Source organism: Pinus tabuliformis, chromosome J (assembly GCF_031772625.1).
Source record: "Pinus tabuliformis cultivar Carrire ecotype Pingquan chromosome J, CPIR1, whole genome shotgun sequence".
Lineage (NCBI taxonomy): Eukaryota > Viridiplantae > Streptophyta > Pinopsida > Pinales > Pinaceae > Pinus > Pinus tabuliformis.
Genome location: NC_142295.1, coordinates 232,163,517 through 232,175,681, shown reverse-complemented (window position 1 = coordinate 232,175,681; position 12,165 = coordinate 232,163,517). Strand labels below are relative to the sequence as shown.

The following is a 12,165-nucleotide window of genomic DNA, read 5'->3' as shown; positions in this document are numbered from 1 at the left end:
CACTATCGGAAATGCACCCAAGAGACAAATGACAAGTTCAATCTTGATGACTCAGTTGAAGACTTACTTGACTTAATGTATGCACCTTAACAATTCAAATTAGGGTGTCGATTACAACCAAGAATGAACCCATACAATTCAGTTAAAAAATGTTTATCTGCAAGTGATACAAAAAGTGTTGATGATGTTGATGTCATCTTGGCTTGAAATACTTGATTTTTGTAGCATCCTTAACTTGATTGCTTTGATTACATGATGTGAAATGTGCTTGCTTGGAAGATCATCTTATCAAGTTGATGATGTGACGCTTTGTGCTTGTGTACTTTAAGCTTGATTACAGGAGCTTGATTAAGTGTTCTTATACTTAAGCTTGCTTATGTGCATGTAGTTGTTTAAGAATAATACAAAGAGATAATTTGAACACAAGTCATGCACATGCATTCATTACACATGGTGTACCTAAGATCCCCTTATTCAATTTCAGGCGGATCTAGGACACAAGCACCACAAAAAATTATGATTTTATTAATTACTGGAGTACATCATTCTTCAATGTCACAACATTGTCGTGGAAACTTCTCAATGAGAATGTCACACTTGAAAACTTTGGAAGCAAATTGTCTTCAAAAACTACCTGTAGTGACTCAATCGCTCTCAAAGTAAAATATTACTTTGGATTACAATAATGAATTTCACTCAAAAAAATTCACTTATCACTCCAAATTTACAACACCCTTATCACTCCACAAAATCACTTCAAAGAAATTCACACTTATACCTCCAGTAAAAAAAAATGCACCTTTTCACAAAAATAATTTCACCTTATCACTCCAAAATATTAAAATATGTCCTTATTCCTCCAAAGGCTTGATATCACTTTATAAAAAAAATCACTTTATGATGTAACTTTAAAAAGTGAAATAAAGTGTATGAAGTCACTTATACAAGTGAAATGATTTCAAAAATTAAAATTTTGTGCTCGTTCCCTTTTAAAAAAATAAAAAAACTAACGCACACCTTTAATCTAGTTCGCCTCCACGCAGTTTTCAAAAGGTGTAGAAGCTGCAAATGCCAGGCTCATTTAGCAGTTAAAGGCATTCTGGCCCATTCACTCCTTCTCGAGATTTTTGAGTACTCAAGTCTTTTTCTGATCGTATGTTGGTAGCCGAGAAGCAAGAATCTGAGAAGCAGGAATCCAATCGGGCCCTAGCTGAGCAGATCTTTTATCTACTAGGCGCAAGTGCTTATCTATTGTTGTGGCCAAAAATCAAATAATACAGCCATATTTTGTTTAAAAGGAAAGTTGTGAGCACAATTAGAGGGGCCGAGGGTTTCACTATATGCTGAGCAAGATTCCCTTCAACACTTTCTTCAACAAGGGGCCGAGCCATACACTGAGGAAAAGGCCGATTATTCTGGTGGAGCTTAATCCTTGCATTAAGAATTCATTGGGACAAATTATTGGAGCAGACTCAGCGTTTTAGCAGTGAATCGTGTCAATTCCTTATCTCAGTCGACTGGGTGCCATTTGCTTAGCCTTGGACGCAGAACATCAAGATTATTCCACTAAATATTTTAGTACATGTTTGAATCCCACCTTGTTCTTAGCACAGCCACAACTACTGTAATAGGTATTAGCAGCAACAGTATCACTGCCCTGGAAGGCATTAAGCCCGGAAACTTATTGCTAGATTCCAAATGCACTGTTAAGATTGCAGAATTTGGGCTTAGTAATGTTATGCGCGATGGACATTTTCTTAAAACAAATTGCGGCAGCCCAAATTATACTGCCCCCGAGGTAATATCAGGTAAATTAGATGTAGGGCCAGAGGTAGATGTTTGGAGTTGCGAAGTTATATTATATACACTTCTCTGTGGAAGTTTTCCATTTGATGATGAAAACATTCCAAATCTCTTCAAGAAAATAAAGGGTGGAATATACACACTTCCGAGTCATTTGTCATCTGGAGCAAGGGATTTGATCCCAAGGATGCTTGTCGTCGATCCAATGAAAAGGATGACCATTCCAAAGATTCATCAACATCCTTGGTTTCTAGAGAAACTTCCAAGCTATTTAGCAATTCCCCCACCTGATATAGTTCAACAGGCAAAAAGATTGATGAAGAAATTCTTCAGGAGGTGATTAAAAGGAATTTTGACGGGAACCAGTTGGTAGAATCCCTTCGAAGCAGAATACAGAATGAGGCTACAGTTGCATATTATTTGATGCTGGATAATTGGTGTCATATCTCCAATGGTTATCTTGTACAAAGAACATATATCCAAAATTAACAGATATTCCATCCGTGACTCAACAATTAGAGAAAATTACAAAATAATATGGCGAAATTTTCACCGGAACCAAGCCATTGTCGATTCCTTCCTTCATCTTGCCAAGGACAACTCACATCGCTTCTTGATCCTTCCTCTTTATCTCTACACTCTGAGTCCTCACGACTGCTGGTTGACTAGAATAGCATGGAAGGCGTGCACAGATCCAAGGGGCATAAACTAGCCTTATACCTATGCAATTACCAACAGGAAAATTCACCTAAGTACCAAGCCTCCTCATATTTGGGATGAAATCAAAGATCATCACAAATTTTATAACAATAACAAGGGTCAATCAGCTCCACAAAACTGGTGGTTTGAAGATGTCGCAATGTTGCGCATTGATCATTTTGTTAGGGTTATCTCGACCATCAAAGTTAAGGGTATGGAACCCAACTTGGTAGGTGCAGCAATTATGCATTATTCCTCTACAGGGATATTAAACTTAGAGCAAAGTAGCATTGTGACTAGAATAGAGGACATGAGTAGAAGCTGGGATGCTGGAAGTGATGGGTAGTAAAATTCAGAATCACAGGAGGGAGGAGAAACGACGAGAAGGAGAAGGCCAAGGTTAAGGTGCAACACGGAATTCCAGGTCTCCAGCTTATGCTTGTACTCAACAGATACTGAAGATAACTCCCTCACCTCTGAGGCATCTCTCTGCCTTTGCTCACGTGCCACATACTTCTTTGTCAGAATTTGTGCACCGTATTCAGAATTACATACGGCATGACTCCCTTGGATCAGTTACAAATTACATCTCATCCCGAGGCTCTCCACTCTGCTTCAATTCATGTCTGCTTCTTACAGTTCTTTCACTTCTCCCACTCTTCCTTGCACAGGCTCCACAAAAATCAAATTTGATGTGATACCACATGAAGAAAACTAATAAACCACTCACACTCATAAAATAAATATCAGACATATAGAAAAACCAAACATGGCGGAAAAGGCCTTAGACTTATAGCATTCCTCACATTCTCATTATTAATCAATCCAATGTACAAATAATGATAATAGTACAAATAAATACATGAGGAAGTTGGTCTCAAGATAGTACGTCTATCGTGGACAAACTTGGTTGAGATATTTTCTCAACAAAACACTAATCTAGGAGAACTAGTTGGACTAAACTCCCTAGTTTGAGGAACTAACTCTTAATTCTCAAGATTTTATTTATTTAATTATGATTTTAGGATTTATAATTGTTTAATTATGAGAGTGAGGCTAACATGCATGCATGCATTAACTGACTGAACTCACAATTAGTTCCTCAAACAGTTTGGAACTAATTTAACTGGACTTAACTCAGTAAACTAAGCTAACTAATTACAACTCAAATATAACTCAATCTTATCTCCTTAATTAAGGTATAATCTCCTTAATTTAAGGGATAACTATTGCATGAATTCAGAAAGACTTCTGACTTGAATTTATCCAACTAATTAATCCATAATGAATTAATTAATTATTTTTCAAGCAACTGGTGAGACTAAATTCGAATTTTAATTCAAGGACAAATTAAAATTGGAATATTCTGGATTCTATTTTTATCATTTCTTGTTATTTTCAACACTCCCTCTCAACAAGAAAGGAATTCAACTTGATCCCGATCGTGAACCTTTGGAATGTTATGCATGTAACACTTCTCTCTAGTGTTGTTGCTCTAGCAACTCTAGAAACAAAAAACATCCAACTTGAATCAGTATGATGCATCTGTCATCAAAGTCTCTGACTTCTATTGCCTTTGTCAACTGAAAACTTTGCGCTTCTACTGACTCTACCTTTCTGCACTGTTGTCAATCCTTCTCTGCACTCTTCAGTATCTGACTGCTCTAGCCTCTGTCACTTTGATCTCTGACTGCATCAATCCCACTGATTCCTCCCGCCACTATGTACTTTGGGCTCCCGTAGCTGTTGGCCGAATAAATCAATCTTGCGGACAAGACCGATCTCCCTAGTATCACAAGATAATCTAGCAAAAAACAGACAAACAAATCTATCTTTCTCTAGACATATGCAATTTACAAATAAAGACTATAGAGGTGTTACGATCCTACCTTAGATCCAATGCTTGTTCGTTGTAGTCATCCCTCGATCGTCTGAAAGAGTTATCTTTAAAGACCTGCAATCACAAACAAGCAAACATCAAATAGCACCTACATAGCAAATATCATAAATCATGTCTATTATGGTGATCAAGGAATCCATAAAATAAACCATTAATGAACAGCTTATTGAGAAAAACAAACTTATTTGTATTAACTTTGAAGTAGAAGAACCTTACAACCTTTTCAGCCTTGATGTTGAACAAGCTCTTCCTAGGGTTCGAAACAGGAATTTCCTTTACTTTTACAAGCCTTGCACTCTTCCAAATGAGATCTTAGAGGTATGTAATCTCTCCTCATAAAAGCTCAACTAAAGAAGACTAAGTTCCAGCAGCATTTCTCCACAAAAATATTCAACTTTCAACCTCCCTAGTAATTAGCCCAATGCTTCATTTTATAGTGCAGAGGAGGAGGTTACAGGTCCATCTATGAAGGGATAGAATCCTCCTTCAAAGGGATAAGCTCCTCACATCAAGGGGTTAGCTTCTTAAGGTATGGCATGCATGAACCTTAGAAGAGCAAACTTGCCACCTCAAAATTCCTTCCAGAAGCTTCTAGAAATGACTGAAAGTGAGTTTTTTAGAATGTACTCGCTCCTTTTTAACTTTTACAGGGGTCCACACCCATAACATAGATACAGAGCAGTTAGGTGCGCAGGAGACATGACCATTAGGTGCGGGACCGCAGGTAATGCAAAGGGAAAGTGCGAAACTAGAGTTTTAGGGACTTTTGAGGGCTTTCTCTTATTTTCAAGGCTTGATATGAAGAACTGGGGCTTTAGACTTGCAAAGGAGGTAAGTATGAGTGGTAATGGACTCACACAGATTGCAGAATGTCAAGGTGACAATTTTTAGTGCAACATATTGCCCCCTAAATTGCGAAATCTGTAATAGATGAAGATGGAGTCTTTCATGTATGAAGAGTGAAGTACTTTATCATTTCAAGGATCATCCTATGGACACCCCAGTCGGAACCTGTAAAAACATTCAATGAAATATATATATATATATAGACATATCATCGCTGAGGTAGGCATTCCCATACTCAGATCAAAACTGACTAGAAAAATGACTAAATTGTTCTGATATAGGGATGATTTTGTAATACATCAAGAGTATAGACATGCGTAGACACAGTATGGACACAGCCATCTGTTTATGAATATTCCACTGCATAATGAATAACAAAATTCCTCGCAGCCTGGATGGTAGAAACTAGATCCAGGGTCTTGATTTCCGCTTCCCGAACTGGTACGATTCTATCCATGTGAATGAATGTGTCGAAGTTGAACATGGTAGAAACCACTTGATTACCAGTCAATGATGTAAACTATTAACAAGTGCGAGAGAAATCACCAATAATGTCAATGGCTCTCAAAGTACCCAGTACAATCCATGAAATGTGAATAAATGAGTCGAAGTCGAACATGTCATAGAATCATTCGATCGAAGGTCAATGATGAAACCTATCGTCGAAGGCGAGAAATCTGCCATTAGGGCATGCAGATTTCAAGGTACTGACGATTTCTAGATCAACTTCCTAGATAATGAGCTGAAGTCGATAGAAAGTGATCCGTCGTAGGCAAGCCCACAACACAAAATCATAGATCAAGTTTTGAAAAAATATATTTTCAAGGACTGACTCAAGGATGGTCAAAATGGATGACAGATATTTTTCAAATGAATGGTTTGTTTGAACTATTCTCTTGAACACATAACGACATTGCAGATGGTTTGGTGACAATTGACCCAAAGCTAATACCCAGAAACCGGCTGAAGACTTTCAATATGGTTTGATTAACTGTTAAGCAAAGGATTTTCCCAACCCAGGTGAACAAAATGTGTCGTGTTCAAGAGTGGTTGACAGGTTTTTATAAAACAAAGTGTAACAAATAGGTTCATTTTTCTCTCTTTTCCCCCACCATTTCTGGAAAGTACCTCTTTATTTTTGACAAGCTTGAGGAGGATAACATTTGCTTGTTTATAAGCTCATCCTTCGAATGAGTCCAACTTAGTTTAAAATTCGAACCTTAAGAAGGAGTGGTTCGTTCCTGTTTGAAATTGAACAGGTCCTTTACTGTTAAATTTTAACAAGTCCAGTATAGGAAAAACTTAGTGTTTTTCAATTTTAGAGAGTCAAAAGAAAAACTTAAGAAAACTCCATGGGGGTACTTTTTCATAAAATAATCCCTTAGGCCTGAAAAAGGATAAAACAATACAAAAGGGATGACTTTTCAATATTTTAACACGCTGAAAAAGACAAGCACTCGACAATTTTTTCATATTTAACGAGTCTGAAAAGGGTTTAAAGAGGACTCTATTGACCGTATTTAGTCAACGTGTACCTTTTTCGTAAATAGTCCATTTCAGTCCGTAAAAGGGGTAAACTTATACTGAAGGGACGATTATTCATTTATTTTAACGAGTTCGAATAATCAAGTGCTCGAAAATATTTTCAATTTTCGAGAGTCTGAAAAGAGCTTAAAGAGGACTCCAATGTTTTGCTTTTTCGTAAATTTTTGAAAGAGTCCGAAAAAGTGATAAAAGTATGCTCTTTGTTGAAAAATGATCAATTTTCCCGAAAAATCCAATATTCTGCACAAAAACTCAAAACATTACACATATATGCTTAAGATAAATAAAAATGATTTTAAAAATTGCCTTTTTAAAGTGAAAAATAAATAAATTAAAAATTCATTTATTCGAAAAAACTTATAAAAAGGGGTTTTCCAACTTCATTTTTACCATTTGAGTTCAGAGTGAAAAGTGAGAGCTTTTGGGTAAGAAAGTTCCTGTGAAGATTCTGGAAAATCCGTCCGTCGAAATTGAAAACCGTCAGCTCCAGGTAATCCATGACCTCCTTATCTTGCATTTCATCCATTTACATTTTGATTTTAGGCTTTAGATTTAATTTTTAAGGGAAAAATTGGTTTAAAAATTCGCTCGCGGGGGTCCGCAAGCGCAACATGCGGCCCCTATGGACCCCGAATTTTTTCTACAAAGAAAAAAGTTGTGGGTCCGCACCTATTGCTTACAGCCCATGCGGACCTACGCACTGTCTGTAACTGGTGGGTGTGGACCCCGTGAAAATGAATTTTAAAATTAATTTTTCTCCATTTTTGCCCAAAAATTTTTGAACTAGCTGGTTCTAATATGTCTTTTATGCATTGTAGGACATTCAAAATGCTTATTTGGCGAGAACGCGAGCATGAGGATGTAGATTTTGCCGCACTAAATCATATGCCCACAATGCAAGCATTGAGAGCATGCGGATTGCTAAAGTTCTGGGGCATACAGGGTATGAGGGCCCAAGTAGACCTCTTGCAATGGCTGGTAGACAGGTGGAACATACAGGACCAATGTTTCATCATTGGTGGCCACTGGCTCAAAATTGAGCTGGAGGACATATATTTTTTGACTGGTTTGTCCAAGAGGGGCAAACAATTATCTCTTTTTGGGACTAGACCAAGTGGCTGGTTTGTTGCTAGTCTCCGATTAGAGTTTTGCGATGATCAAATGAAGGACAAATGGATTTATATCAAAACTATCAACCGTCCTGAGCTTAAGGTCATTGCATTCACTGTTACCAGGTTATGCGGGAGTGCAGCATTGCATGTGGCTACAGGATTCTAGATCCAAATGGCAGTAGACTGTTTTCGAAGGAGAATATTCAACTAGTGCGAGGCTGTGTTGGCAAATGTGAAAGGCCAAATAATTAGAGCAAAGAACGGACAATTGAAAAATTTTGGATATGGATTCATCGTGGCCAGCTTTGCTCTAGATAGGATCTCATGCTAGCCCCGTAGCACATTCCTGTTGATGTTGGTCTTCCTCGAGAGCCTAGGATAGTTCGTTGGGTTGCCTTGATGGCCCGCCACCTTGAGGAGGGTACAGAGGTTGTTCAATTTCCGCCCGAGTACTTTCGTTGGTTGAACAACCAACTTTTTGTGATTCAAGATTTTCCATACGTTGGGATGGATTATCGTGGTGACCCAAACATGATTCTCCCACCAGGAGAACAATGGGATGATTCAGGTAAAATCATTTTCAACACTTTCTAAGTTCTAATTTTTTTATTTTTAAATCGTCCAAAACTGATAATCAAAAGTTTAAATGCAGATGTGGGTCCACGATGACCAGCCGCTCTCCAGCCTTTCGAGAGGAGACACCCAGCTGCAGCAGCACCAGCCCCATAGGACCAATCAGCAAAGATCCTAACCAATTTGGAGCATCATCTAGAGCACTTGACGCTAGATATTCCAGAGACGGATATAGATGATATCCCACTTAGGTTGCAGAGATATGTGATTGGGGTCCCAGGACCTTTTAGGAGGTTCTTATGTAGGGTGGCCCAAGCAATGATTTCTTATCATGATCATTGCGAGGGATAGGATGATCGATTTTGTAGACTCATGACATTTTTGACTTTTTGTATTATCATTTTTTCCGATCATAAGGTGTTTTTCAACCTATGATCGAAGACGATGTATATTTTGAAACACTAATTCTATGCTATGATATATCATTATTACCAACTATCTCGTGTAACATGTTATCGAATGTTATTAAATTTACTGTTTTGATTATTGCAAATGTTTATTTATCATACTAGAAGCAACTACATTTGTTAATGTATTTAAATGTCTTAGAATATATTGATATTCAATGTAGTCAAATTCATGTTCCAAGAGACGAACTCTCAAAAATAACCTTAATAACACTGGATTTATAATGGCATAAACCCTGTTAAGTTGTAACACAACGAGTTCAGAATCCAACCTAACAATCAAACTCTGAATCCAGAATGAGATGGATTCAGATAATAACTCAATCACCGCACTATACTCTACAATGTTATTCGTTGTTTGACCGAGGCTTACCCCATGCATAGATACTAACTCATCAGAAGGTGAATAGATAACCCAAGCTGTAGAAGAAATGTTTCATGTATTACGACAAGCACCATCAACAAAACCAATGTATGTTTGAAGAGACATCGACATCTGCAATATCAAGAGTAAAATCAAGATAAGTAGGAATAATGATAAGAGCACTCTCTAAACTAGGCACACTTTTCTAATCTAAAACACACCAGCAGTAAAGAAACTAATCTAACAAAAAATATCCACACCGAAATTAAGCATAATATCTCTTCACATAAAGTCCATTTCTGGGTTTACCCAAAGAGACACCGTCAAAATCTATCATTCATAAGCCCCTTTTGCCAGCTTTCGCTCAACAATGTAAGGACCATGCCACATAGGTACAAATTTTCCAGCCTCTAGCTTATCATTTGCTTGATCATATAGTAAGACTAGGTCTCCTTCTGAAAAATTGCAAGGTGTAACATTTTTATCGTACTGAGCTTTCACTCGTTTCACATGATTCTCGTTTGCTACTGCAGCAGCACGTCGATTCTCATCTAGCTGAGTTAAGTACAAAAACGTTTCTCCTCTTCAAAAGTAGCTGGGAGTAATTCTATGGCTAATTGCAATGACGGAATTTCACATTCAATAGGTAACACTGCTTCCAAACCGTAGACCAGTTGAAAAGGAGTGAAACCAGTCGATGTTTTTACTGAGGTCCGATATGCCCAAAGTGCTGAAAATAGCATGGTATTCCAATTCAACTTATGAATACCAATGATTCGTTTGATCATAGTGACTAAAACTTTATTAATGGCTTCAACCAGACCATTAGCCTGCGGGTAATACGGAGTAGAACTATCGCGGCGCAAGCCAGGTTGATCTGCCGGTTCAGTCATCATGATGTTTCGAAAGTGACTTCCATGATCAGTAATAATAGCTTGAGGAACACCGAATCTAGCAATTATATGATTGAATACGAAAGTTGCAGCAGTCTTGCCATCTGCCGAAAATGTAGGCATTGCCTTGGCCCACTTAGTAAAATAATCTACTGCTAGGATAATATACGCATGCCCCCTGGCCGAATGAGGGTTACACGTAATAAAGTCAATACCCCACTTTGCGAAAGGACCGACAACAATTATAAGGTGAAGAGGAGCAGGTGGAGCGCACATCTTACGATCAAAGATTTGACAATTGTGGCATTTCTGGACTGCATAGATACAATCTTTGAATAAGGATGGCCAGAAATAACCAGCGTGCAATATCTTTTGGGCTGTGGCATACCCAAACATATGACCACCACATGCTCCAGAGTGACAGTCATTTAGAACCTTTTCAGCTTCTTCATGAATTAAACAACGTCGGAAAATGGAATCCGCTCCACGACGATAAAGTGTATCACCAATAATATTGTATTGTTGGGATTGGAAACGTATTTTTCATCGCTGAGATCGTGAGATTTCAGGCTGAAAAGATTGGGTTTGGAGATAAACAATAGTATCTCCATACCATGGATCAAGAGTACTGATAAGAAACAAGGATTCATCCACAATGGGCTCTTCCGCCACAGTTTCAGTATCAGTACACGGGAAATCACACTTCATTTCGGCAAAAACCAAAGATTTGTTTGCCTTGGATTTTTCAAATTCCAAGTCAAATTCCTGCAGGATAACTATTCATTTGGAATACTTGCCACCTAGCAATTGTTTGGTCAAGATATACATCATAGGGTTACAGTCAGAAATTACCGTGGTTTTGTGTAATAAGATGTAGTGATGAAATCTTTGGACAGCTTGAACAGCTGCCAAGGCCAATTTCTCCACATGCGAATATTTAATCTCAGTCGGATGCAAAGTTTGACTAAGATAGTAAATCACATGTTCACTGCTGAATTCATCTTCCTGAACTAAAACCATCCCAATGGTGGAATGAGAAGCGGCGAGGTACAAAAAGTAATCCTAGTTGTAATTGGGAGGATGCAGTAATGGTGCATGGGTCAACGCGTGTTTGAGTGCATCAAAAGATCGATCAGCGATCTCATCCCAAAAGAATGGAATATTTTGTTTTAACAACGTGGTAAAACCTTTCGTTATCTCGGCATAGTTAGGAATGAAACGACGTAAAAAGTTTGCTTTCCCTTGCAAACTTTGGAGTTGGCAAGTTTCGGTTGAACAGGAATCAGAAAACGACTATACAGCCTAATATGTAATTTCAAAGGGACTTAGAGGCATCGCGCCACCAAATGAATCCACCTCAGAATCGGAAGGTACGATCCAAGGATCATCAAAAATAAGAGTATTCGATGAAATCATATGAATAGTTGCAATAGAAGGTGATACGTTAGGAGGAGGGAAGGAAAAAGTTCCTAGTAAACCAGAATCTTTAATCAAACCTACGCCAACATCCTTGTAAGGGATAGTCATTTTACCGATGTGCTGAATACTATCTGTAGAGGCTAGGTCGGATGAGAAATAAGTCAGCTGGTCTATCGTAACGATCTTTCCATTATGAGGAAACTTGATAAGCCGAAAGACCGATGAAACAATAGCAGTCATAGCATAAGACCAACTGCGACCCAGGAGAAGGTTGTAATCTAGAGGGGCATCAACCACTTCCACATCTAGATTTATGGTTTTGCCCTTGACCCCTATAGGTAAATCCTACAAAATGCCAAAATGATGGAACTTGCAACCATCAAAAGCCTTTAGAATTGTCGAAGACTGATTGATTGTGGGAGAACCAAGCAATTTCCAACACTGGATCGACATAATACACGTAGAAGCCCCTTCATCAATCACAGTCCTAAAGCAAGGTCTATTTTTTACTAACACTGGAATCTGGAAAGCCATTTGATGAGGG

At 38.1% G+C, this 12,165-nt stretch overlaps 1 pseudogene; it reads left to right on the top strand.

The window, feature by feature from the left end:
* Positions 1–1,582: 1,582 nt before the first annotated feature.
* On the top strand, positions 1,583–2,292 carry LOC149226585 (SNF1-related protein kinase catalytic subunit alpha KIN10 pseudogene; annotated as a pseudogene).
* Positions 2,293–12,165: the final 9,873 nt, after the last annotated feature.